General features: G+C 34.8%; 1 protein-coding gene across 1 annotated transcript in view; it reads left to right on the top strand.

Moving 5' to 3' along the window:
* LOC118184138 (uncharacterized) overlaps positions 1-26955 on the top strand; it is a 265451-nt gene that overhangs the window by 59476 nt on the left and 179020 nt on the right. Inside the window, exon 2 of the mRNA XM_085815944.1 lies at positions 21522-21573. The gene's annotated coding sequence lies outside the window, so the exon portion shown is untranslated. The remainder of the gene's footprint in view (positions 1-21521; positions 21574-26955) is intronic.

Here is a 26955-nt window from a genome sequence, read left to right as displayed (position 1 = left end):
TTTTTTTCATACTTTGCTTAAAGAACATAAGTCGTTCTATAGAATGCCTAGGTAAAGTGTATAATAATTCTCATATTTCATACTTTACCTAGAAACGCCAGGAATTCTATAAAATGCTTAGATATTCTATAGAACGCAGGCGTTTCATACAATGCGAGTAGCATATACATCTTATTACATTCCGTAGGTATTTCTGATTACCGCTCCAGATAATTTAATTTTTTGCAGATAATATCTCCGTCCTTGTGGATGAAATATCGGTCGCCCCCTGTGATACATCCTATAAGCACGTTTCTTCATGAAGAAAAATTTAAATGACCAATGGTGCGATCATAATTCTTGGCGACTCACTAATTGATAATATACCGGTTGTGAAATGGCTTTTAAAAAGGTCGTCAAGAATCATGAGTTAGTCCTCTGAGTTGAGAGTAGTTTCTCGTTAAGACTATTTGCAAACTCAGCTGAGTGCATAATTATGTAGTTTTATTGCGGCTGTTAAAATTCGACCTTGTAAATTCTCGAACAGCGAGTATTTTTAGATTTAAATCTGCGGTTTTGTCCCCTATTTCAGAGCGAGAACTTTGGCTATCTTGATATCTCACTGAGCTGTATTTCGCTTTTCTTCATTTTTGTTACTTTTGTCGCTTTAAAATTACAGTATAGGGATAAGTTTTTTCGGGGGCGGAGGAGTTGTATATCTCTTGCTCAGGACCTTTGCAGGAATAGAATATGCATAAAATACAAAATACATGTTGGCATCTTATTTTTATCTTATAACTACGGCTACCTTATAAATCTTCTATTGCCTGAGAAGGTTTTGATTAGAGAAAAGAAAAATTTCTGTTTATTAACAATGGGGGAAAAAAAAGAATGATATCCTCGGGGCTTCTTCAACATCAACAGTTTCTGTTTAAGTATGCTTCATTTTCATTGCAATAACTTTATGATTACACTCATGTCCATAAATTAAGGATAATTCGGAGTCACGCGGAAATCCAACTCTAAAATAAATATATCACCTGTAAAATCACTACACACATCTTCAAGAATCATATGCAAATTTCATGAAGTAACCAGATGACACCGATGGTACGTCACAATGACGAGAGTGTAAGAGAGTGATATATAAGGAATACAGGCAAAGAAGTAAAATTGTTCGCAAGCGCTTTATAAGCATTTCATTGCAATAACCGAATAGTTATGACACAAAGGACGCATTTGGATGATTTTTTTACGTGGTAGAATTATCGGCCGTCTGGAATGTGGGCGTACCCAACTGGAAGTATCAGACGAACTTGGAATTGCCCAGAGTGTCATCTCCAGGCTTTGGCAACGATTTCAAGATGATGGTAATGTGAGTAGACGTTACAGCACAGGTCGCCCCAGAGTTACAACGCCGAATGAGGACCGGTATTTGGCAGTTACTGCCAAAAGAAACAGGCGGAGCACAGCCTCAGACCTATCTCGTCTCGTCAGCTCTCTTCAGCCACTGGTACGACAAGTTCAAGGCAGACCGTGTACAGACGCTTAGGGCAGATTGGTCTATATGTTCGTAGACCTGTCAGATGCGTTCCATTTACTGCAACTCACTGTCGCCTGCGGTTAGCCTGGAGTAGAGAGCATGCATTGTGGACACCTCAACAGTGTTCTTGTGTTATGTTTTCCGACGAGTCCAGGTTTAGCTTGCAGTCTGATTCTCGCCGGACTTACAGATGGAGAGCTCCAGGTACCCGTTACCACCAAGAAAATATCATTGAACGACACCGTTACGGTGGTGCAGGAGTGCTCGTTTGGGGTGGAATTATTCTGCGTTCCAGAACTGACCTGCATGTTCAAATTGGAACCATGACAAGCCAAATCTATCGGGACGTCATTCTGGAACAACATATACGTTTGTTTCGGGGCGCCATGGGCTCACAATTTGTGTTTATGGATGACAACGCCCGTCCTCACCGTGCAAACATCGTAAGCCAATGCCTTCAATCGGAGGATATCACCCGTATGAACTGGCCAGCATTCTCACCGGACTTGAATCCAGTAGAGCACGTGTGGGATATGCTTGGCCGACGAGTTGCACCCCGTCAACCTCCTCCTACATGTCTACCGGAACTTCGGAGAGCATTGCTTTTTGAGTGGTGTAATATCCCCCAAGATCAGATCGATAATTTGATACTCAGTATGCCTAGGCGTTGTACGGACTGTATTGCATCGTCTGGGAGACATACAATGTATTAACAATCATACCAACCATGTAATATTGGTTTTTTGTAAATAGGTGTTTTTTGTAATTTGCTCCAGCGAGAAAAAATCGCTAATATTTTTAATAATATCAAACATATAGCATCTTTTTTTTTTCTCTTTACCTTTTGTTTAATAAATAAGCTTTACAAATAAGTCAAATTTATTTTGCTTCTAACTCTTCCTTTGCCTGATTTTGATTATCCCTAATTTATGGACATGAGTGTACTTTGCGTTTTTAACCGAAATTTCTTCATGCTTTTAATTTGGGGGGGGAGGAAGGCGATAAGAAAGAAACCATAATAGCGTTTTTGGCTGTTTGAGGCAACATTTTTTTAATTCATCGCATCTCATCAAGGAATTGGAAATGGACTTAAAACTTTAATAAATAATTCGAAGTGAATCTCCTTGCTAATCTGCGCCAAAGGCATGTATAATTTGCATAGTATACGTTAAAGAAACTTGCTCCAAAATTTAATTGAAACCTGATTTTTTTTCCTTCCCCAATTCATTATTTCTCTTGTATGTATAATAAAATTAAAAAAGACACTTTTTTGAATGTTTCTTCAAATAAGAAAAGAAAAGGGACTTCTACTATTTCCCGAGGAAGGTTAAAAAAAAATGAATTACTATAAGAAGAACTTGTCTTTTCAATTTTCCGCTGCACAACTGCATCGGGTATCATGAAGAAAAAAATTAAAAAAGAAACTGTCCAATTTCTTTCGGAGTGAATGGATTCCCTTTCTTTCTTCTATTATTTTTCTCTGCTGCTTTACAAGATGAGGCTGGCATTAAGCCAGTACCACGGCAAATGGTTAGATGGAAGTTACAAAAGTCGGAAGAAAAAGAAGGGATGTTCTACAAGAGATTCTTCGTCCGTCGCTTGTAATTCGACGTACTCCCTCGCCGAGCAAACAGGCCCTCCTGGACTAGATTTGTAACGAACAGCATCCATTAGCAGCTTAGGCGTTCATCTTTTATTTCTTTCTCGCTAAAGAATATAATATGTATGGCTAGCTAGCTATTCATGGTATTTTATTTCTTACCTGCGAATGTTAATTATAAAGATTTCAGATTCTGGCGTTAAGTAAATTTGTGATAATAATAAAAACGATTCTTAATTAATCCTTTTAGCTTTGTGAATGTTTATATGCATTCGATGAAATCTGGAAGAATTTTTGGGGGTTGGAGGAGTGGAAATGTGTTTTGAAGATAAACCACCTTTGATACTGTTATTTTATTTATTTATTTTTTCATTTGAAGGGATATTATTGTGTTTACGTAACCGTAATATCATGTCTGCAAAAAATGTTACGAATCAACAATGCAATCTTTCATTTATCATTAATACTAGCCGCTATGCAGCCAGCTTTCGTCCGGCTTTTAAATGTACTGGAAAAATGCCTAAAGGGAACACCAAACATTAAATTTAAAAACTGCACAAAATTTTACTCTGCAGAACAACTTTATAAAAAAAATCAATAGAAATGTATCACATATGTAAAAAAATTACAATGAAATAAGCAAAATTCCTTAATACAAATAAGCAATAAATCTCATATTTTCAAGAGAAAACAGTCAACAGTCCAGTATCCAAAGCAATAAATGAAAAACTGTTGCCTAAACGACATTTCTAAAAGAATGAAACTATCATCAGAAAGCAATAACCAATCAAAATTGTTTTTTGTGGATGACATATTTCAAAATATACAAACCTCTTTGCTATCAGCTTAGAGAGATGAGGGGAAAGGGAAATTCTTTCTGTTGTGATTGTGTCTCTCGAGACACATGCGCATCAGAATAAGAAGATTGCGATGTGCGTGTTGCTTGTCCAAAAAACCAAAGGAAAATAAGCAGCGTTTTATCTCATATTTTCAATTCAGCATTCCAGTATACTAAACACTGAAGGAAAAACTGTTGCCAAAACCACATTTCTAAAAGAATGAAACTATTCAAAATGATGCGATTTTATCAAATAAGATAAAATAAAAAAATTTGATTCGAATTTTGAAAAAATCGTTTCGAGGTGTACTGGCTCTTATCTAGATGCACCTATGTACCAAATTTTGTAGCACTGGGTCTATTAGCTTACGCGCAGCACGAACGAAAGATACACAGACTCTTTCTTTTATTTATATGTAGAAATTGTTATATATTTATACCGCATTTACTGGTCTATTCCTTCCCCCTTTTTTTTACTAGTTTTACTGTATGAACATCAAGAAGGAAAATTTTTGTGAATAATTTAATTTCCGAAGGAACTGGTTACAGGAAGAATATAAGACATGGAAAGTATTCACAGATAAAACTACCAGCAACTATCATATTATTTATTAAAAAAAACTACATTTCAGTAAGAATATATACTCATAATACCTTTACAATACCTAATAAGATATTTTCATATCTTCTTTCCTGTATCTTGAATCTCGATTGTTCTTATTGTTGTCCACTGCAACTCCTTAGGCCTCACGTCATTCAGTGCTGCTGAAATTACTTTCTTTCTGTTTTGTCTTCTGTAACATGTAAGTCGTTTCCATCGTTACCATTCACTCTGCTATGCCACGTGCAATGATCTTCAGAACTATGAAACTAGATAATCTCGTTTTCTTGAAGTTCTTCACTATTGTTGCTTCATCACTCAGAACCCATGCAGCCAATATCCACGAGAAAATAAATTGGTGAGCTATAAACAATATCTATTTTAAACTTTGGGAAAGCTCACTTTCCGAAATTAATGCAAAAAAATGGAAATTTTATTTCGAAATTAAGAAAACCATCACTGACAAGAGAATAATGATGATAAACACATATTTTTTACTTTATTCTATGTGTATTAACCATAAGCATACAGTGAAATAGAATAAATGGGAAATATTGATTCATTAGTAATGTATGGCTAAATATGTTAGCCAAAACAGAAAAATTTTTTAAAATGCATACAGTATTGAAGGAAAAATGGTATAATTTAAATTCTGTAAGGCTAATTTTTTAACTCTAGTACATCATGCATAATAATATACAAACAATTTCAAGTGATTCTAGTGAGCAAAATTTCAAGTGATTCTATAAGGAACTTTTAGAGTTATCGTGGTTGCTGTTAACATAAATCATAAAAAACAAAAAAAATATCAAAAATCGCATTTCAGTTTTCAGATTAACATTTACATGACATATGTACACAACTATTCACGTTACCAAACGAAAATGAGAAAATACATAATAAAAATACTTGCCGAATTCTCTAGACCAGGAGTTCCCAATCTTTTTTTCCCCTAGAATATCTGTTAAACAACGGGCACCATTTACTTTTTTAAGATGAATCTATAGTTGAATAGAGTTAATAATATATGCACATTAAAAAAAAAGAGATCGGGCGCATTTCGCTTTTTTCTGGTATCTGTGTTGGACGCAATTTCCATTTCATTAAAAATGAGAAAACTTTCACATAGAATTGTATTGAAAACTAAAACATTTTTATTGTGATTGCACAGGCGCCCGCCGTCATAGTGTTGTGAACCCCTGCTCTTGACTAATTGAAATGCTTAAAATTATTTAGTTATAACAAATAACATAAAAAATCTGATGTGTACACCACATGACTTCCTTGTACAGAATATTATATTATACGCATTTTTTCTTGCATTTCATTTAAACTTATTGGATTGAATTAAATCTACTTCGCCGACAGCGCATAAACCACAATAGAATAAATGCATTCTTTAAAATTCACTCTAGTATTTGTTTACCATAGCGACACTCTGGCGCTAGATTCACTTAACAGTATTATATTTCGTTCATATTATAACTCAGAATGCACAAAATTTATATCATTTAAAGAATAAAATTATCTAATCATTGCCACATGTTCTATTCAAATACTATAATAAAGCTAGAATGATATATAAAAGAAATTAAGCAAATAAAACAAAAAAGAAACAGTTTTTCACAGACGATTGAGTATTTCTCATTCAATTAATTCAGTTCTCACTTCGCGAGAAGGCAAAAATACATAAAAACTAAAAATATCTATATTAAAAATTACGAAGTAAATCTTAAACACTTATTTCCTGGAAAAAATTCTAGAAAGGATTAAGCATGGTTTAATTGGCAATAATAAATGAAGGTGTTATCTTTGTTGTTGCAAAGCTAATTTTCTCTAGATTGGCAACAAATCCACTAATCTGCTGTTTCAAATGTAAACAATCAATGGCCGCCATAAAAAAAGGCTTAGCGGCATTTAAACAACTTTAAAATTGTTGATAATTATAAAAATATTGCATGCAGATTTACTAAAGGCGTAAAAACCTTAACCGGAAGGTAAGAACAACATAATTTAATCATTTGTAAAGCTAAAAATGTACAATTTACAAACATATAAGAGTAAAGAAACTGAGATCACTGAGCCGGGTAACAGAGTGGATAAATATATTTATATACGTTTGGTGCGGCCGATTGCAACCAAAATACGAGGTGCACATCTACATGTTATAGCAGTCCTATATACAAAATTTCAGCGTTCTGAGGCTACTCGTTTTTGAGTTATGCGAGATACGTACGTACGCACGCACGTACGTACATACGTTCGTACAGACGCCACGAAAAATTTTCTTCAGAATTAATTTTAAAGCAGTTTTATAATTTTTTTGAAGGAAAAGAGTATTTTATTCTGTCCTTATGTACAGATATCACGCAAAAACATCGTTAAATTGCATTCGATAGCGGTCAAAATGGATATTTTCGTTGAAATATGCTGCCTGAAACTTTTCGCGATTACAATACTTCCTTTTTACTTCGTACAAGGAAGTAAAACGGACGAAAACTGCATTTTTAATTTGCCCTTTAAACTTTCACTTCTGCTGTGGTAAACAATAACTTTCGGTTTGTTGTTTGTCAGACAACCTGGTATATCTCCACTTCTAATAAACATATCAAGAACGTGTGAAAGTTTTTGTAAAATAAAAATTGGAATACGAAATAAATAAAAAAAAAAAAAAAAAAAAAAAAAAAAAAAAGGAGATTTTAAGCCAAAAACTAGGTCGGTTACCTTAAAAAGCTAGGAGAGATACGGTATCTTAAAGCTATCAAACTGGCATTAAAAGAGTGTAAATAAAGAAGTTCACTGACAACACACTTTACTATACTCACCAAATTTGCTGCTGATACATGATTTACGTCATTGTATGTTTAGCGCTGACGTTAATATAGGAGGTGGTCACATTAGTGTGACTTGACTCTGTAGATTGCAGTTTCTCTTCCCCACTTGCGTGTTAACTATGCAGAATTTAAGGGGCTGTGTTCATAAAAATGATTATGACAGGAATCATGGAAAACTAAGCTTTATTGGTAGCTCGAAATTCTTGAACATTCTCCAAATCCTATTGCGCAGAAGTGCTTGCTAGCTTATAATGTTGACACGCGTAGGGATTCAGAGATAAAGAAGCTCTTGCTATTTTTTGGCTTAGATATGCATTTAGAGAAAGAGGTTTGTTTTAAGCTACCTATTTATTTATCTTTATTTGCGCATACACTTTGTGCACTTAATCAGCAAAATATTCAGGACATAAAATTCGCGTGTTTGTTGTTAAAAATCTTTATTCGCAGCGCAAATATATCTGAAAATTATCTACAACATTTAATTGCGAAAAATAGTGATACAGAAATTGAATCAATATCTGTTGTAATTTTTGTAATAATTATAAATTATGGGTGAGTAAAATATACCATTAAAAATGAATAGTGACGATTATACTGGTAAATAGATGAATAGTTAAATGCTTTAAAAATGTGCAACTTGCAGCTTTATCCATATGAGAAGGAGGGATATCTGTATTTTTCTTGGAGGAAGTTTCACTGGTGGAAAGTATGGTAGGAAAAATATGTTAAGTAAGTAGTTGTCGTAAAATTAGTACAGTGATCCCTCGTTTTTCGCGGTTAATGGGGACCAGAACCTTCCGCGAAAGCTGAAAAACCGCAAACTAGGATTTGCCCCTAAGAATTTTCGTATGCGGGTACAAGAATGTTTTAAATATGTAAACCGTATTTATACTTTACACTTTTAATACAAAAATTACAACAGTATACGTATTTACTTAAAACGTGTCAGTGCTAATTATTAAGGTTAATTACAAAACCTTATACAGTAATAAACATTAATCAACATTGCTTTCTGAGAGAGGCGAAGAGTCTTGTGTTGGTGGCGGAGGAGAGGTTTCTCACTTGACTCGTAGAAGCTTTAGGTTCACTCGGAGACTCTTCTGCTGGAGGCGCTGACGGTAAAGCCGGGAGCTTTACCTTGGAGAGAAACATGGTGATGGGTAGTTTCTGTCTTTGTTTTTTCTTTTCCATTAAAATTCCCATGTACAAGAACATAACCCCGTTAACTCGATTGCTGAACTCGATAGCTCGAACCATATTGTCGTCAATGTCTTCTGAAAATTGTTGCTTCGCTCTTGCCATGTTGCACAATTGTTCCAGATTCTTCAGATTAAGGTCACGCTTTTCAGTTTCTTCTTCGTCTTCCTCGTTACTTGCAGACTTTGTCATCTCAAGGAGGTCTTCATCTGTCAGTGGGTCCGAGTGGCAATGGATAAGGGCGCTGATGTCTCTTTTGTCATGTTGACAAATCCTTCATTCCTTATGTTGTGAGCCAATCTCACCGTCTTCCTTACCGCTGAGTGATGAACTTCTTCAGGAGTGAAGCCTGGATAGTCGTGCACCACGTCCGGCCATAATTTCTTCCAGCTAGAATTTATGGTCTTACTCTTCATGTCCTTTAATGCTCGCTGAATATGAGACAAACATGAGGCAATGTCGTAACTTCGCCAGTATGCTTTCAAGGTGAATTCGCCATTGTCATCGTCAACTGCCGAGATGAGGCCTTCCATCGTGTAGAGTGCTTTAAAGGCACGAATGACACCTTGATCCATCTGCTGAATTAGAGATGTAATGATCGGGGGCAGACACTCTATCTGCACACCGTCATATTGCAGTTCCGTTACATGGCCTCCTGCACAGTCCATCAGGAGAAAGACCTTAAAGGGGAGGTCCTTTTCAGCCAGATACAGCTTCATCTGGAGAATGAAGCAATTGAGAAACCATTCAAGGGTCAGAGATTTCGTTATCCAGGCCTTGGAGTTATGCATCCAGAACACAGGCAACACAGCCGTATTTTTGTTTTTTAATGCCCGTGGATTTTTTGCTTTATAAATAAGGCCAGTCTTAAGCATAAAATCTGGAGCATTGCCAGCCATGATGACAGTCACACGGTCTTTGTGAGCCTCAAAGCCTGGCCTCTTCACTTCGTCTTTGAAGAGGAATGTACGCGAAGGCATCCTCTTCCAAAAAAGGCATTTCTCATCCATGTTGAAAACTTGTCCAGGGAGGTAGCCTCCCTTACTGATGAGATTAGGAAACTCTTCTTCCACGTAACGACAAGCAGAATCCTTGTCAGCAGAGGAAGCCTCACCATACAAAAGCACGTTTCTGAGGCCTTATCCTTTTTGAAATTTTTCGAACCAACCTTTGCTGTCTAAAAAGCCTCGTCCTCGAGGAGACGAATCACTCCTGGCAGCGCTATTACTGGCTTGAGGTTCGTCAGCACCTTCTTTAGCCTCTTCATTGTCGTCATCGGGCAAGATTTGGTCGTAGATAGCTTTGACCTTTGTTCTGATCATATTAGTGTCCAAACTCACTGTGTCTTTCCTGCAATCAGCAATCCACGATGCCAGTGCAGCTGCCATATTCACAATTCTGTTATTACGCGGAGGTAATCACACATTTCGCTTCTTTATTGAAGGTTATTGAAACAGTTTTACGGATGTTTGCTTCCTCTTTCTTGATGTACCGCACTGTAGATTCATTCACCCCGTAATGGCGTGCCACAGATGCATAACTTCTGCTCTCTTTGATCATATCTAAAAGTTTTACTTTTTCGCTGATGGTCATCATCTTCTTCCTCTTGGGCGCCCCGGAGGAAGCTTTCGCAGGGGCACAGCGCTTAGACGGTATTATAAGGGCTTAATTAATAAGAAATGTTATCGCTTAAACAAGAAACGTTATCGCCAACACAACACTAAAATACAGTATGCGAGACAGTCAACATCATGGACAGGACTGGCGAGATACAAGAGAATATGCTAGTTGAGGCTGCGATGATGCGCAGACAATCAACTCACAGGGATAAATCCACTCGTACTCTCATTGGTCGATGTCGCACCGGAAACCAATCACGCGCCTTTATGAGGGCCCGTCGTATGTACTCTGAGTCAACTCATCTCTTTTTTTGACACGCAGGGATCCTTCTCTCGCGCGCATCAGCATAAAACAACGCTCCTTTCCACAATGTGGCTGCCGACATAATTGTATTTTTGATTTTTATTTTCTGATGAATATTTTGAAAACATCCGCGAAGCACTGAAGCCGCAAAACATGAAGCGCGAAGTGGCGAGGGAACACTGTATTTCTAAAATTTCTTCATTTAATGTGAATTGGAATTTTTCAATTTCCCATTGCTTTATGAATACAAAGAGAAAGAAATTAAAATATAATGAAGAAATTGTATAAATTAAAAAATTTAATGGTATTTTGTTAAAGTCATCATGTTTGACTATGAGAGTATTTGATAATGCACTGATCTCGTTTATTTGAAATATGATTTTAGACGAAAAATTACCAATACGTTCCTCAACTTTATTTACTTTGTTATTAATAGTAAGTAATCGATTAGTGTCCTCGAACTAAACCATGGAACACATTGCATTTTTATACCTTTGTTTGAAACGTTCATTCTTATCGTTTTCTATTAAACTATGAAGGTTGAAATATTGTTTTCGCTCGAAATCTACTTTCCAGTCGATTGATAAATAGGTAACTCAATTAAAAAACAGAAGGCGGGATGAAATGGCAAAATATCTGCATAAATTAAAACATAAACGTAAGTTATATATGGATGCATATTTCGATAGATGTAAATATAATGGAATTGGTCTCCAACTGTAATGCTCGTTCGAAGGATGCCAAAAAATAACTTATTTCAGAGGGACCATTTTTAAGAATTGATGGTATAAAAATGCCATTAAAAATCACTCTCAGCGTTTTCCTAGCACGTGATTTGCTCTTATTTCTTCAAAAATAGATTCAAAGTGTATGGGGAGAGAAGGGTAAAAAGTCTTTATCTTTAAGGTAAGCCATTGTAAGAAATAAAATACACAGATGTATGTGATTCAAATGAAGCAATCTATATTCGTGCATGTATATATATTTTCTTTTCTATTTCAGTTTTTTTTTTAATAATACCATATTTCATATCACCTCCATGTTGCTATGGGGAAATCTATAGAATTCGCGTATAAGTATATCCTGTCTTTTTTTATTAGAGGTTTTTTTTTCTTTCTTTCTCTAAAATATATTTTCGATTAAAAAAAGTCTTTCTTTCGAAGCTTCATCACAAAGCACTAAGTGATTGATTTTCTAGTGAAAGCCGATTTGTTAAACGTTCTTTCTCTGCAAAAACAGTTCAGAATTACTGCATACTATGACTAAAGCTTGTAAATTCTATGACAGTATACTAGAAGTATAAGTATATTACATTATGCTTATTTAGAAAGCAAATGCTTCTGTTTGGTTTTTGGTAGAAAGACCTTGTTTATTGATGCAGATATTTGTAATAATTTCCTCTGAATTCATTCTAGGCCTTTGCAAGTTTTTGTTAGCTCATGTGAAAGTAAAACTTATCATGTGGGATCAGTATGATCGACCATAACAGGCATACTAATTCCCGGTTGCAAATATATACACTGACTACCAATAAGTATTTGGACACCTGTGATAGAAAAGAAAAACTAACTTTATTCAAAATCAATGGTTGGTAGAGCCTCCACGAGAGGTAATTACAGCGTGGACCCTCCGGGGAATACTTTCCACAAGTCTTTGTATGACAGCTAGTGGTATTTTCTTCCACTCGGCTTGGAGAAGACATAGAAGTTCCTTCACCGATTTTGCAGGGGTAGTGCACCCCTGAATTCGGGGATGCAACTCGTCCCAGAGGTTCTCGATAGGGTTCAGGTCTGGACTCTGGGCAGGCAAGTCCATTCGATGAACTCTATTGGCACCATACCAAGCCTTGGTTAACGTCGAAACATGACAACTGGCATTGTCGTCCTGAAAGTAACAGGGGTCCAACCCGTAAAACTGCCACGACGTAGGAAGCACATTGTCATCCAAAATAGTGCAGTAGGCATCGGAGTTGAGCTTACCATGAATGGGAACCAAGGGTCCCAGCCCATGCCAGGAGAAACACCCCCAGACCATAATTCCACCTCCGCCGAACTTGACTGTTGGCACAATGCATTCTGGCAAGAGACGTTCTCCAAGTAGACGCCCAACCCAGACCCTGCCATCCGAACTGTAAAGGGTGAAACTTGATTCGTCACTCCAAAGAACCAGTTCCCACTGATCTACGGTCCAATTTCGATGTGCTTTGCACCACATTAACCGAGCAGCGCGGTTAGACTTTGTCATCAAAGGCTTATGGGCAGCAGCACGACCATGAAAACCAAGCAGATGTGCTTCCTTACGGATGGTATTCATTGAAACAATACTCCCGATACCTGTTGAAACTCCTTGCGGATGAGAGCCATCGGTTGGGTGCGATTCTTCCGAATTTCTTTGGACAGCACTCGTCGGTCTCTACTCCCAGTTTCGTTGGTCTGCCGACTCGGGACACATTCCGACAATCACCGCTCACCTTTCACTTCTTAATCACATAGGCCACTGTCGATTTTGGGTATTTCAGATCGCTAGATATGTCCCTTAAGGATATGTCTTTTAAGGTCACATTTGTGATACCCGATAATTATACCTTTCTCGAAATCAGAGAGCTCCGAACTTCGAGGCATCTTGCATGCGACTAAAGCCGAAACTCCAACTTGCTTTATTTGCCGCGATTAACCTGCGAAATTGCAGGTTGTGTTTCGGCTATCGAACTTTGGTGCTTCTAGGAGCGCTGCAGGTAAGGAAATGCGTAAAGCCGATGCTGTTTCCTACACGATATATACCGGCGGAGTCCGTGACGTACCTTAGGACCGCAGATATTGTCATTTGCATAGGTGTCCAAATACTTATTGGTAGTCAGTGTATATATATATTGATGTTCTATGTTTTTGCTTGCAGATGCATTTTCTGCCCAAATATAAGATCACAAATAGTAATATCGTAAATTATGCAAATAATCACTACCTAATGCACTTGAAAGCCTAAAATATCAAGACAAGAACAGAACGTATCCGATCGACCGGAAGATCACGTAGATAATTAGAGATCATGTAAATTGTAAGTAATCATATGTAATCGCAAGACTGATAACCGCATGAAACCTGTAGAAAATTCATTTGTAAAATAACGCATGGGCCGAAATGTAGTACAAAACAGGGCAAATCAAATATGAGTTACATATTCAAAAGGACAAGGTCACACAGCAAGGTCCACCAGGACATGATGCATTTTAAATTCTGTTTTTTTCACGTGAGCAGCAAGCCTTTTCCAAGAATGCTTGGAATAAACATTTATTTGTCCATTTTTAACTAGGGCCATATAATGAAAATACGATGGGCGACCACGTCTATCGACTAATATACAAAAGCGTAAGGTTCAAAGAATTTCTAAAAAAACTTCTTATTATTATAAAAATACTGATTACGAAGCTTTTCTAAAATTCACACATATATTATTTGTTCGTGTTACTCATTATTAATTTATATGTTCATTTGTCAGACTGTTCCGTTCTTTGTGTTTCAACAACTGCATAATTGCTGAAAGTAATGTGATTTTGTTTTATTAAAATAATATAAATTTGCAAAAAGGCTCACCTTAGAAAACAAAATTTTATTAAAATAATCATCATTTACTCAAATTTCAGCCTTTCACTGGGAAGAGGGAGATTATTGTCTATCAAAACAAGAGAAAGTTCAAATTTGTTACATTTTTATTTATTTATTTATTATTATTATTATTTGAAAATATATTGCTTGTATTGGATAATTTAAGACTCGAAGTGAATGTAGAACCAGTGGATCGAGGACATACTATCTTTTCCGGCGATTCCCATCATAGCACCAAAGTGACAGCGCAGATATCTGTGCGCATGGCTTTTTGATTCTTCCAAACCATAAAGAACATTGAATTAGCTGGTCCTCAGCTCACGTTTGAGATATCGCCGGTCTGGAAATGTAACAATCATATTGTTAATTAATCATAAATATCTATATCGATGGTGGTAATTTAGCGACACTATTACGGTTCACAGATGCGGCTGGACTGCATCCATTCAAACTTTATTGTAAATGCAAGAGAATGTCCACCATGACTGATCACCACGACATACTGACATTAAAGTGGCCGGTCTGGGAGTTGATTTGAATCACACCTTTTAAGACTGTCTTTCACATGTGGTTGTTTTGGCCTTGAAGAGCGTACGCTACTGTCCCTTTACCGCGCCGAGCTGGACTTCATAGAGGTTTTGCAAACCATACAACCACTTCGTTAGCTGAAATATTAGGGGCATTTCACAGCAAAGAGTCCGCATACGTACGGTTCGACGTATTCTCGTAATTTTAAAATCATCATGGAATTTTTGCAAAGTGCTTATTGCTTCATCTACGTTTAGTTGCATGCTGCAGGCACTTGTGGTTACAGAGGTCTTAGAATAAATTGGCTTTGAAGGACGATAAAACACAAAGCAGATCAAAGTTCTCCACCGTCTATAGCCATCATTTTTAACCCTTTGTTGCATCATGTCCACTCTAGTAGACAAAAGTTTAAATTTATTTATTCTTCTGTAAATGCCTTACCAGATTCCATTCCTGTGTTTATTCATTCTATATTATTAGAACTTTCAACTGTCGATCATAGATGGCTGTATAGCATCACTAAGTAAAGCATTGCTATTTGGAAAATGGCTGCTACTTCTGTTTCCAAGTTAGTACAATTTCTCATAGTAAACATTATATAATATTGCTTACATTTTCTTATACTGCCATTTTTTATTCATAATTAGTAACTTTAGACATTTTATTTTAAATGTCAGTTTGAGAAAATTATGGAGTGGGTAGATAAAGATCTACCGAAAAGAGTGAATTGAAATCCAAATATACTGCTTATCAAGCCAAAACACCACTAGAAATGTTTATGTTTGGCAAGGAATTTGTAGAATATTTGACATTTTAATTCAATAGGTACAGGTTACAAAATCGTAGCAAAATCAATTCAATCAACAAAATGGAGGTATTTTGGGGGATCTGTATGTATATGTCAGTTCCAGATTTAACATTTAGAAGTTGGTAATGATCATTGCAAACAAGGCAGGAAATGATTTCAAATGCAATGACCGTAAATCGTTGGGAAGAGATTTGTATGTATGTACGTATATGCATGCTGTCCACTGTAGTGAACAAACTGTAGCAATTATTTAAAACGAAATTTGAATAAAATTAAATTTTTTTCATTATTACTAAGGTTACTTTAAGTAGGAAAAATACGTACATTTTCGTTTAACTACTCTAGATTATTTGTATGCAACAAAGGATTAATACAGAAGATTGATAATCATCTAGAACCACAAGCGATTGTCCTAAAGATGGTTCACTACATTTGAATTTGTAGTCATCTTTACTTTTGAGGTGCTTTTGGAACTGTAGTCAATTCTCCCACAATATGAAGTATTTTTCTTATTTCGGGCATTCTTTTTTTTTAAATTCACAAACCTGCAGTACTATTAGTAAACAATCTAAGTCCCATAACAAAAATCCCTGCCTGATGACAAGAGGGTAGAGGCTGTCTGCATCATCAAGCAGGTAGGTCTCTATAGGTCTTTTCATCAGGTAAGCTTCGTTCTTATTCGTGTTGTTATTTAGTAGAGTTTCATGGTTAGTTTTTCATCATCAGACGACATAAGCTATTTATTAATATTGTTCCGCTGGTCAATTTGAAATTGTTTCCTTATTGAACATTTGAAGTTATTTCTTCCTGTAGATCTTCAAAATTTTTCATTAGTATGGGAGTAGTTTCTTTGGTGAAGGTCAAACCCTACTTTACTATCCATGTTATTTTAGTTTGAAAACCTTTGAGATGAAGCAATGTTTTCAGTTTTTATCGTTATTGAAACATAACGAAATACAGTCGACTTCCGAGTATACGGGAGCGGATTAACCAGGCTGTGTCCGAAAATGTTAAGTTTCTTTATTTATTCTGGATTGATAGAAAATTTCTGTCTCACAAAAAACTGTCGCCCGAAAGTAAAAAAAAAAAAAAAAAAAAAAAAAAAAAAAAAAGTAGGATAACACCACTATAACAGATGATATCACAGCATATTTTTTTATCCACTACAATACGAAATTTAATTAAATAATCTGGAATATACAGATATTAAAAAACAAAATTTTTAACCGACTTTTTTATGCAAATTGATTTTAATAGTATTGTTCAAGCTCTCTTATGAATATTGTACGTTAATGCCAATTACAATTTAGTTTCTTCATTTCCACATTTCTTTCATTATTTGCAGTGCGGTCTTTTTGTTTTGAATAATAATTTAATATACGTAGCAAAATGAACTTTTTCTTTAGCACAAATTGTTTGAAAATGCTGGTAAATTGTAGTAGTAGTTTTCTTTTAATTATAATACAACTCATTCCTTTTTCTTGTTTCTTTTTTTTAAGTGCTTTCGAATTTATTTTTGTTAATCGTAAACGTCATTCCTGGTATTACACCATTACACCGATTAATCGGCAGTTGACGGTTAGTTGAAACGGCGTTGTTTGGAAGAATGTATTATCAAATTAACATTATGAGATTTCTGATTAAACTTAACATACTTGAAATGGCATTAAAATCAATTTGTATGCTACTCAATTTGTATCAGTTTGTAAGTACTCAAAGAGTTTATTGTCAGAAAATTTTTTTATCAACTACAACAAGTAGTTTCCTTATACCTTTCTTTGCCATGAAATTCTATCGATATTTAGTATTATGCTTGTAACATTTTTATAGATCATGCAGATATAACGATAATATTCAAATTTGTAAGAAATATAATTGATATAGTTTGTATACAACTTTATAACTTGTTATAGTTTGAATTATGCAATCGCAGTTTCTAAATAAAATGAGCTTAATCTAAAATCGATTTTTAGCTTAAGCTCATTTTATAGAAAAACCTAAAGCTTTTAAACATTTTAATAAATAAATAAATAAAATAAAAATTTAAAATTTTAATAAAAAGGTGTTTTTGATTTGCTTGTTGCGAATTCATTCGGACAATATGTATGAATACTACAATTTGATTCAAAGCAATTGGTAACTATCACAGATTTATCAGTTCATTAATGTACTGAATGTTAGTTGAATAAATTGTATTTGAGCTAATTAATTGTGTTTGAACCGTCGATTTGCTTCCTACATATTTGAAATCATTGAAAATTGCCTGTTGTTGAAATATTTCATACTTGCATTCATTTTATACCTACGAAAAAAGAGGTAGCTAGTTGCTGCGCAAACGTTGCGTGCCGTTGTGAGTCAGAGAGGAATCTTTAGTATTGTGTATTTTGTGAATGACTGCGCAATCTAAAATTCCGCCTCTAAAGTTTTTTTTTTTTTTTTTTTTTTTTTTTGTGTGTGTGTGTGTGTGTGTGTGTGTGTGTGTGTGGGTGGGTGGGCAATGCATTTGGCACAACATTTGAGGAGTGTTTTTGTTTTGCGCGCGAGCTGTCTGTACCTGAAGTGAAATAAATATCCCTTTCCCTGACATGAAAAGATGAAAATATTTTTATCGTGAAAAAAATATCTCCTTTTATTCATAGCGCTTAATATTTTTATAGGGAGAGGACATAAACATGCAATTATATTTCAGACTTAATTGAGTTTATTCTAAAAGCCAACGCATTAACCAATAAGCATGCAGACATTGCAGAAATTTAAAGCATGGCCGTTTACGGTCCGTATTTATGTTAGATTATCTTGTATTGGATATAAAATGGGCATGGATTGCAGTATTTCTCAGGATTAAGCGATCGCGTGTTATCGGAATTCTACTGTGTTTTAAATAATTTGTAGAAATTAGTCGGTAGGTATATTGCTTAATCGCAAAGTTTATTTATATGCATGAGTTATCAAAAACTGCAACTTGATACTCGCTGTAGACAAGATTATTTATTAAATATGCATATTAATTAGATGTTTCATTTACCTTCAACGTAATGCAGACTTTAGCAATAATTTTGTTGGGAACTGCATCGGGTAGAGTGAATAGGATTAGTTACATATAGCGAACAACCACTTAACCTATCTGCCAATAATGAGGTATCTCTTCTTAGCAGAAGAGATATAACATAGATCCCGAAGAAAAGCAGCCTACGAAGAGAAGCTGTCTTATGGTTGATGCTGTACACGGAAATTTACATCACAAATTAGAGTTCCAGTGGGATCCAGATAATTCTGATTTTTTTATTAACTTCATAAATTATCTTAAAAGTATATCGGTTTTATCTCTTAAACGGTAAATAAAACGTAAAAATTGTTCAGCTAGAATTAGCGCTGGCAGCCCAAAATTTAAAACAATTTAAAATCACATAATGTTTTTAAAAGACCATTGCTTCTGTAATATTTGTCATGATTATGTATACCCAAATCTAAAAAAGGAAGGCCTTTCTGACTTTTCTTACTTTCTTTCTATAATACGCTGAAGTACCATTAAATTAGAGATAGACGACGTTATACAAATATCGTGGCATTTCTATCTCTTTTTTGCGTTGCCATAAGATACATATAGCTGAAAGTGTAGACTTCTCTAGAAGCAAACCTTAAAAGTAATACGATTGGTAAAACTTTCGGTTTAGACGGCTTCGATCGAGAACAAATAGTAGATATTCGATGCGTGAGTCGTTTTATTTCAGAACTAGTTTGAGAGTTTGGGTTTTTCTTATGTCAAGAGTAGGGTGAGAGTAATTGGACAAACTTCCAAGGAACAGTCTCATATGATCAAAATCATCCAAGACTCAGAAGTCTCGTAAGTAGCCAGCGACTACAGACCTTAGTTCAGCTGACTATTTAATAGAATGAAAGGCCCACTCGGATAGACTATGCAGTGCTTTCTTCCCCGTATGGCTTCTCCGTAACCAAAAATTGATTTTCCATGAAAGTATCACTTCTCACTGCCCGCAGTCGCTTTCAGAGCCATGTATGGGCCCCCAAATACCATCAGTGGTGCATTGACTACTGAAAGCGAGTAGCAACGAGTGATGAGTCTCGATTCCGACTGCATCACATTAATGGTAAGCTAATGGTGCCAGGATCTATCGTGCGAGTTTAGAGCTGTATAAAGTCATAGCGTCTCAGTGATAATGTGAAGTGTTTTATCTTGACAATGTTTGAGAACATTGATCCTTGTATCAACTACTGTCACTGCATCTAAGTACAAGGATTTGCTGGGCGATCACCTACATCCCTTCATGCGTATCTGCCATCCGGGTGGAAATAAAATATATCTACAGAACAACTGTTCCAACCACAGATGGCGGTCGGCTAGCGCCTGATTCGAGGATTATACCACTAAATTTTCCCTAATGAAATAGTCCTCGGAGACGGCTGGTCATATCCCTCTGAAAATTTTTATGATACTCTATAAAGAAATCTGCAAGTACGTCATTCTTGGCCAACTAATTTATAAGAGATTCCAGACGATGTCTAGCAGGCCATATGTCTACCTCTGCAGTCTTACTGAATCCATGCTTTGCGGGGGGGGGGAAGGCAATCGCTAAGGAGCAATAATCAGTTACTGATCTGTAGCTACTTGTACGAATCTGTATACGTACATACATATTCGTTGTACGCTGCAAACTGATGTTTTAAAGATGTTTCTATGCAAATGTTTGCAAAAAATCCAACAGACAGAAAGTGACTAATTGGTATCAATTAGAATTTTCTTATTTTCTTATAACTTTTAAAATGCATGTCATTTGCTCACGTTGGCATTACATTTCTTGTTTAGATAATCGTCTTAGCTTGCTCCGTACCTCAACTCGTTAGGAATAAGGATGAACAGATACTGTTGAATTTCGATTGACTGAGAGTTATGAGCTTCCAATTTCGACTGTTTGTCAAAACAAAATCTTAATACTGGAGCTCATTTAGGAGAGGAATTAAGACAAATTGCTTCTATTCATGTGAGGAAGATCACGAAAAATTTCAGGCGGTCATTATGTTTGCGAGGATTTGAACCCGGTTCGAACTACAGTGTTCAGCTGTTTTACTGCTCAGCCTTTTGGTGAGCTACGGAGAAAATACAAAAGCCCTCGATGTAATTAAAGTGGTTAAGTTAATTTATTAAGACAAAGTAATTCGAGGGCTACATACCTGTGGGGAAAGATGCCTTCGTGGAGGACGTTTTAAGGGAATCTGGCTCGTATGCACGTTTTCCATGAATAAAAAGCCACAAAGGCTCTTTTGCAGCCAGTTCATTCGCCGGGAATCGAGAACGTTCGAACTACCAATTTTCAGTCAGTTTACCGCTTCACCACTAACGGGCCGAAATTAAGAGAAATGAAAGGTTTGAAAAGGTGAAGTGCTTTGTAATTCTGCTTTTAAAAGTCTAGTAGAGGTTGTGGGATTTATCGTTGGTCAAAACTTTGCCATTATTAAAAATTAGTGTAATTATTTGAATTAAATTCGATTAGATTATAGTTAACTTCCAATAATTAATATTAGTTATCCTAACCTTATTTTTATATATTGTTTAGCTGTATTCTGTGTTGCATACAATACACCGCATCTGGTTCTGAAACTCAGTCTTATGTATAATGGCTGTGAAGGAAACTAATCCGGTTGTGCCTAATCCAGTTCGAAATATATATATTAAATAGCTGTATTGGGCAAAATAGTGTTCAGCAGCATTTCAATATTGTCTCTACGGTTTGCAAAAATGCTTGATATTATTGAATAAATTAAAAAAAAAAAAAAACTGAATAGATGTTTCGAAATACTGAATAACAGTAGTTTCATTTTCTATACTTAAAATAAAAATCCAGAATTTCTTTACAAACTGCATGATTCTGTAATGATTTTACTACGAAGTGCTTAATCATTCAATTAACATAAATTTATATACTTCCTAAAGCAAGTAAACTACGCTGAGAAAGTGTGTAATTAGTTATTAGATGTGAAATTTTTAATATCCTATGTAATTATTTAAAAAGATATAACTAACTTTGTTCTTCTCTCCTAATTTAAAACAGGGCAAGAGTGGAAAGTTACAACATTGAGTGTTGAAGGATTTGCTCAATACATGTAAGTATCTTTTTTTCTAGTGGTTCTTCCACAGATTTAATGTTTTGGTTCATCGTAAGAATATTTGAAAGTTTAACGATTTTTATTTCATTGTCGTACTTTAGTAAGCCTACAGAGCTTGCTACTAATATTTCCTGATCGTGGCAATAATTTCTATTTTATCGGGAAGCGGTATTTTCGAATTGAAAACTGTAAACACTCCTTTTACGCCTCAAAAAAGTTTCTTTCGAGGCGTAAAAGGAGGAGGACTGAAAGGGGAGACTGAAAATTATCTGTTAAACCAATTTTTATGTCGATCTACCGATAAAAATTATACATAAAATTTCTGATATTTTCGTTGCAGAAATATTATGTATATTGTATATATTATATAATATACATAATATTATGTATGTATATATATATATATATATATATATATATATATTATTATTATAGCTGAATGGAATGATGTAATAATTTAGCTATTTGCATAATTTTATTTTTAAACGCGAGTTTAAAATATTTGTATGTATGATAAGAATGACGACATTCTCCTTAAAGTCCAGAAAAGGAATAAATAAATGCATAATACTAAATAAATAAAATATGAGCCTGTTTGCTTTTAAGGATGCATAAATCTTTACGTTTTGACAGTTACTGAATTATCAATGAAATCGTCCTACTCTCCAAAATGAAAATCCAGTCGTCTAGCGTCATGCAGTGACAGAATTATCCATAAACTCCATATTCCATTTTCAAATATGAATTTTCGATTTTCGGGTGTCTTTTTTTTTTTTTTTTTTTTTTTTTTTTGTTGTTGTTGTTGTTGTTAGGAAGCGCTTCATGTAAAGTAACTGTTCAGTCTGTTTTTTTTACCTCAGCAAAAATATCCTCCAAATTCACTTTCTTTCTTTTTTAATGATACTTATCATTATAATTAAGCTGGTTTCTTTACTTAATATGATTTGAAACTGTGTAAAATATAAATTTTCATGATAAAAATACTTGAGCGAATTACGTTTCTCAGCGTTGAGACAATTCTGATATTCGGTTCTTTTTCTTCGCCATTATTGTTAATATGAATAAAATTCCGAAGTTTCATTTTTTGGTAATTAATGCACACAGAGAAAAGTTAATTTTTTTCAGTTCGAAAAATTCATATATGTAGGATGTAGTTGTATTTATGATCTGTAGGAACAGTCTTATTATTAATGACAACGGTAGTGACATTTAGTAATTTAATGAGGAAAACACGCGAACATAATTAACAGGAAGATAGCACATAAAAAGAGGTAAGAAGAAAATGACAAGACAAAAGGTCTGTCCATGGCATCATCAAAACGGAGTAATACCATTTTATCATAAAAAAAATTCAGAGTTCTTTCGCTTTCGAAATTCATCGTTACTTCCGTTTTCATCACGTGACCTTGCTGGTAAGTGCGTTGCCATTCTTAGATGTAAAAAGATGTTACATATATGTGGCTTTAAACCACATATAGTATGTAATATAAAAAATAGGTAATATAAGATATTAACTTATGGGTCTTTAAGTTTCCCATTTAATTTGGTTATTTCTCTTTTCCTCCTCTAAAATAGTAACATGTTTTTAATGAATCTCTGCGTCATTTAAAAATTAATCCTCACATGACGCTAATGACGCAGTTACTTACATAATGCATTAGCCAATGGTAATATTCAAACTAATGAACTGAAACTTAAATTAAATCAAAATAAAATGAAACCGTTAACTGTATGAGTCTTAACCAGGTTCTCATTTGGAAACTGTTAGCTTCTTGTCGACTTCTATTTCGTCACTCCAATAGTTTTCGTACGGTAGAAATGTGATGTGTTTGCTTGAAATTATTGAACCGTGGATGTATTCCTCTCAACGCTGATATTCAGTATGTATAACGCTTATATTCAGGCTTGATAAAAGATGACCTTCATCATGTGCAGGATTGTATGTTTATTAGAAAAGCGCTAAGCTTCGTATTCTGCGTTAGCTTTTTCTACTACTTTTTATGTGTTTCTAGAATAGTTTTCAAACATATTTTCATTTTGTTGGAATCGTTGGAGGATTTTTAGATCTGAAGGAAACTCTGCATAAAAATTCCTTTATTAGCGTATTCGGTTACTTATTTTACATGTAATAAAAAGAATAAATCGAAGTAGAACGCTTTTATTCTGTTTCATTTTTTATTTTTATTTATTTATTTATTTTTTGTTTTGTTTAAATCAATTGGATAAATTAAAAAACGTGAAAATACAATAGGAACTATCATAATTTAAAGTGGCCTGGGGGAACGCAATCTGGATAACAGGAATCTTGATGGAATCTGGATAACAGGAACTGAAATTATGCTGTACTAACATTTAAATATATCTTAAGAAAAAACGGGCATGATTGTGTTTTCCCGTCGACCATTGGTGGAAATTTCGGCAACGGTCGCGAATCTCCAATCGTTATTGCGGAATTTTAAGAACGCAGTCAACCATTATTGGCGCTAAATTGCGCTGCTTGACTGGTCGACGGCATAATACGTAAGTACCCAAAAGTTTTTTTTTTAAAAGAAGTTTCATTTTCATGAATTTTTTTTCACACTCGGTTATTCAATAATACTAATTTGCTTCTTTCCCACTTATCAATTTTATATGTATATATTTTTTTAGCTTGCACAGAACATGAATTTCTTGAGTACAATTACAGCAATTAGTAGCAACTTCTGAAACTCTAGATCTCGACAAAATGATATGCAGCAGAAACAAATATTCTTATCAGTAAGTTGAACGACCGTGAACTTAAAAGGAAGCAGTAGAAACAGAAATGAAAGGAGAGCGAATGGGGATGGATGACGAAACGGAATGATACATACGAACAACGAACTCGAAATGAATGAATGGCCACTCGGGCCGCTTTGTGAATTAAAGCGGACAATACATCATTAGTAACGTTCAATATGGAAGAATTTTTGAAGCGATGTTGTTTAAAAACATAAAAAGGCCTTTGCCATTCATTCTGGGATGATGTACAGAAATGAGATTATTTTAAAATTAAACAAAATTCAATTTTAGATTAGCTTTAATTTTACAAAAATATTTTCTTCATTTTGGGAGAAATTGGCACAAACCTCTTTTCTTTATACAGAAATATTATACCAGATTCTCACGAAAAGTTCTCCGCATATACCTAAAATTTAACTCGATCTAAGATTGAATTTTTCAAAATTTTTGTTAATTTTTGGAAGAAAACGATTGCTGTAGCATTCAAGTATGTAGAGCATTTTTGTAAAAATTCTACCACTTTGAAATGTGTTTTCCCGAATTTAAAATTTATGCGTTGAACTTCTAATATTATTGAAATGGAGATATGTGATTGCTGCTGCACTTTTAAAACCCCGTATTATTTCAGATTTGCATGAAACGGGAAGAATTTCAAAGTGAAACAAAACAAAAATACAGACTTTCTTTTAATTTTACATTGAGAACTGATTAAAGGCAATAATTAAAAGTAGCATTATACATATATATATCACCGGCAATGTATGAAATTCCGACATTCTATAGAATGCCTAGGCATTGTATATGTTACCGGCAAAGTATGAAACTTCGGCATTCTATAGAATATCAAGGCATTTTATACTAGAATGCCTGACATTTTTAAGCAAAGTAGGAAATATGAGAATTATTACACATCTTCCCTAGGCATTGTGAATAATACCCAGGCATTCTATAGAATGACATGCCATGTAGGCAAAATATGAAAAAAAGGTTATGATAAGGCTATTATTAAAAGACGTTCATTCTTCAAAAATACAAATGTTATTTTGAAAAATTAATGAAAGTGCCATTAAAAAACTGTTATTCGAAATGTGTCAAAAATAGTGTGATGATCTTGATACAACATAACAAATTTGTGTTTTCTATCTGGCTTCAATTCTAAGCAAGGCATAAAGTGAATTGTAATCTCGCATATACTTGTTTTAAAATTCCTTCAGAAGTTCCCATGTCGGTAGAAACCATCCTCTTTCACATTTATTTACCAACTGCCAATGTATTACACGAATCACCTCGCCACTTTTGTCGACGTCAGGAATAGGAACTCGCACAATAATTCCCAAAGAAGCAGAGGAAATTTTTTTTTCCGAATTCATTTTCATTTTTTTGGCTTATATTTCCAGATTGATTTTAGAATTTATTTTATCTTCAATAACATTTTCAGTTTTGAAACAAAGGGTGCACAAAATATCCATTTCGTCATCTTTACTAGCATGGCCACTGAAGGTATGAAGTTTTTTATGACACTCTTTTCATGCAAGTGCATCACGCGTTTCTTTTAGACACACAACATTTGTGTTGTGTGTCTAAAAGAAATGTTGTGTAAGACACACAACATTGTGTAACAACATGTATCAAAAACGGAAACCTCTTTGGTAAGCATGTCTTCATCATGTTAGTTTACTTCACTATCGACTATAATCCATGTTTTTTGAAACAGGCTCTTTTCTTGCATAATTTGATTAGTTTCACTTTTTTTTGCTTGTTTGGACGCCTTTTTAATACTTTTTCTACTTGCTCATCTGTGTTTATGCCTTTTAAAACATCTTCGGGTAGTTTACCATATGAAGCTAAAAGAGCTTCATATGGTGTTCTTTTGATTCTAGAGTGATAAGCTCTGTTTTTCATAAATTGGACGAAACGCAGTCCTTCACTCCAGCGGTCAGATTTGTTGCCCTGTATCCAAGTACAAAGCATATTTTCAATATCTTGATTAGCTCTTTCGATACTACTCATCTGGCTTTGTGAATGACGAGGCTTCCCATGGACGATCTTCAGTGCTGGCCAAAACTCCTTCAAGCTGGTCACTACATTATTGGCAAATTCCTTACCATTGTCAGACCGCGGTATAGATGGCGCTCCAAGCAACGAGAATATGTCCACTAGATTGCAGACTATTTCCTCAGCTCTTTTTGACCTTTGAGACTTGAGAATCACAAATTTTGTGAGCTAATCTTGGTACTGACGCCTTCTTTAACAGGATAAATGAGTTTAGGTAAATTAGTTGATAGTTAGTCCCTGGGTTCCTTATTAGTAGTCATTTTGGCTTTTTGTACATCATTTATTAATTTCAGATAAGTAGTTTCAGTTAAGAAAAAAATGCTTTCGCAATATTAACTGGAATTTAGACAGTTAACCCGTCGTATCATTGTTTTATGTCTATAGACCATGACTCCTTCTAAAACTCTTCAGCTTACTTCTCCATTTTCATGCAGCACATTAAAAAATTTATTTTTTTGTTGAACAAATTTAAGTAAAATCGCGTATTTTGAACACTCCCGAACAAACCGCAAAGTGCAACTGACAAATTCTAAGCCTGAGGCGCGCGTTAAAAATTATGTGCCC

This window comes from Stegodyphus dumicola, chromosome 4 (genome assembly GCF_044657685.1).
Source record: "Stegodyphus dumicola isolate Sdum_Otavi_A_Nest chromosome 4, ASM4465768v1".
In the NCBI taxonomy this organism is placed as follows: domain Eukaryota; kingdom Metazoa; phylum Arthropoda; class Arachnida; order Araneae; family Eresidae; genus Stegodyphus; species Stegodyphus dumicola.
This window is presented reverse-complemented; position numbering and strand designations above follow the sequence as displayed.